Genomic DNA, 3293 nt, shown 5'->3' with positions numbered 1-3293 from the left:
TCCAATCGATCGGCTTCAGTTAGTAGCAGTAGCGAAGGAATCACTCGATCGGGTTCAGTTAACAGCCATCGATCGATCGCTCGGGTTCAGTAACGCGTAGCCTGTAGTGCAATCGCTCGGGTTCAGTTAGAGCCCAACGCCTCACTCAGGTTCAGTTAGAGCCAACGCCTCGCACACATGCGCGTACGTGTACGAGAGAAACACGCATCGCTCGGCCCCCGACCTCCCACCGTAACCGGGAACTTCCCGAAATTTTCCTCCCCCTCGCTTCTACCACGGTTTTTTCCGTCATGGACGGCCCAAAGAATGTCATGCAGTTGCGTCTCCGGCCCGCCCAGGACGAAAAGCCCATTTTCTGTCATGATTTTTTGTCATAGAAGTAGGAGCCCACCACATCTATGATGATACCAGGTTTTGTCACAATTATCGTCATAGAAGTGTCATATGTATGACAGAATTTTTTTCGGTTCGGCCCAAAATGTCATGGATGTGTCTTTTTTTGTAGTGGTGTCACCCTATGTTATAACTGTTACATGAGGAATCGCATCCGACATAATTATCCATCACTGATCCATTGCCTACGAGCTTTTCACATATTGATCTTTGCTTAGTTACTTTTCCGTTGCCACTGTTACAATAACTACACAACTGCTACTGTTACTTTTGCCACCGTTACCGTTACTTCCATATTACTTTGCTACATATATTAAGTCTTTCAGGTGCGGTTGAATTGACAACTCAACTGTTAATACTTGAGAATATTCTTTGGCTCCCCTTGTGTCGAATCAATAAATTTGGGTCGAATACTCTACTCTCGAAAACGGTTGTGATCCCCTATACTTGTGGGTTATTACTTGGCTCGTCAAGTTTAACCCGAGTATTCTATTTGTGCAAAACTGGCTTGCACCCGTTGTATGTGAACATAGAGCTTATCACACCCGATCATCACGTGGTGTCTTGGCACGACGAACTGTAGCAACGGTGCATACTCAGGGAGAACACTTATACCTTGAAATTTAGTGAGAGATCATCTTATAATGCTATCGTCGAACTAACCAAAATAAGATGCATAAAGGATAAACATCACATGCAATCAATATAAGTGATATGATATGGCCATAATCATCTTGTGCCTTTGATCTCCATCTCCAAATCACCGTTATGATCACCATCGTCACCGGCTTGACACCTTGATCTTCATCGAAGCATCGTTGTCGTCTCGCCAACTATTGCTTCTATGACTATCGCTACCGCTTAGTGATAAAGTAAAGCAATTACATGGCGATTGCATTTCATACAATAAAGCGACAACTATATGGCTCCTGCCAGTTGCCGATAACTCTGTTACAAAACATGATCATCTCATACAATAAAATTTAGCATCATGTCTTGACCATATCACATCATAACATGCCCTGCAAAAACAAGTTAGACGTCCTCTACTTTGTTGGTGCAAGTTTTACGTGGCTGCTACGGGCTTAGCAAGAACCGTTCTTACCTACGCATCAAAAACCACAATGCGGTATAGTGATTGCTTTTTGATCTTCAGAAAAAACCATGTTCATTGAATCCGATTCAACTAAAGTTAGAGAAACTGACACCCACTAGCCACCTGTGTGCGAAGCACGTCGGTAGAACCAGTCTCGCATAAGCATACGCGTAATGTCAGTCTGAGCCCCTTCATCCAACAATACTGTTGAATCAAGAATCAACTAGTGACTGCAAGCAATGTGTATATACCCACATCCACAACTCCTTTGTGTTCTACTCGTGCATATAATATCTGCGCATAGACCTGGCTCAGATGCCACTGTTGGGGAACATAGTAATTTCAAAAAAAAACTACGCACACGCAAGATCCATCTAGGTGATGCATAGCAACGAGAGGGGAGACTGTTGTCCATGTACCCTCGTATACCGTAAGCAGAAGCGTTATGACAACGCGGTTGATGTAGTCGTACGTCTTCATGATCCAACCAATCCTAGCACCGATGGTACGGCACCTCCGCGGTCTGCACACGTTCAGCTCGGTGACGTCCCACGAACTCTAGATCCAACTGAGGTCGAGGGAGAGTTTCGTCAGTACGACGGCGTGATGACGGTGATGATGAAGTTACCGACGCAAGGCTTCGCTTAAGCTCTACAGCGATATGACCGAGGTGGAAATCTGTGGAGGGGGCACCACACACGGCTAAACAATCAACTTGTCTGTCTATGGGGTGCCCCCCTCCCCACGTATATAATGGAGGGAGGGGGAGGCCGGCCAGCCCTCCTTGGTGCGCCCCAAGAGGGAATCCTACTAGGACTCCAAGTCCTAGTAGGCTTCCACCAAAAGGGAGAGAGGGGGAGGAAGGAGAGGGAGAGGGGAAAGGAAACGGGGGGCACCGCCCCCTTCTTAGTCCAATTCGGACTCAAGGGGGAGGGGGCGCGCGCGCCTGCCCTGGCCGCCCCTCTCTCTCTCCACTAATGCCCATCGAGGCCCATTAGTTCCCCCGGGGTTTCTAATAACCCTCCGGCACTCCAGTTTTATTCGAAACTTCTCCGGAATATTTATGTCTCGACCATTTCGAGACTCCTCGTCATGTCCGTGATCATATCCAGGACTCCGAACTACCTTCGGTACATCAAAACACATAAACTCATAGTACCGATCGTCACCGAATGTTAAGCGTGCGGACCCTACGGGTTCGAGAACTATGTAGACATGACCGAGACTCACTTCCGGTCAATAACCAATAGCGGAACCTGGATGCTCATATTGGTTCCTACATATTCTATGAAGATCTTTATCGGTCAAACCTCATAACAACATACGTTGTTCCCTTTGTCATCGGGATGTTACTTGCCCGAGATTTGATCATCGGTATCTCAATACCTAGTTCAATCTCGTTACGGGCAAGTCTCTTTACTCGTTCCGTAATACAACATCCCGTAACTAACTCATTAGTCACATTGCTTGCAAGGCTTATAGTGATGTGCATTACCGAGAGGGCCCAAAGATACCTCTCCGATACACGGAGTGACAAATCCGAATCTTGATCTATGCCAATTCAACAAACACCATCGGAGACACCTGTAGAGCATCTTTATAATCACCCAGTTACGTTGTGACGTTTGATAGCACACTAAGTGTTCCTCCGGTATTCGAGAGTTGTATAATCTCATAGTCATAGGAACATGTATAAGTTATGGAGAAAGCAATAGCAATAAACTAAGCGATCATAGTGCTAAGCTAACGGATGGGTCAAGTCAATCACATCATTCTCTAATGATGTGATCTCGTTCATCAAATG

This window comes from Triticum aestivum, chromosome 5A (genome assembly GCF_018294505.1).
Source record: "Triticum aestivum cultivar Chinese Spring chromosome 5A, IWGSC CS RefSeq v2.1, whole genome shotgun sequence".
NCBI lineage: Eukaryota > Viridiplantae > Streptophyta > Magnoliopsida > Poales > Poaceae > Triticum > Triticum aestivum.
This window is presented reverse-complemented; position numbering follows the sequence as displayed.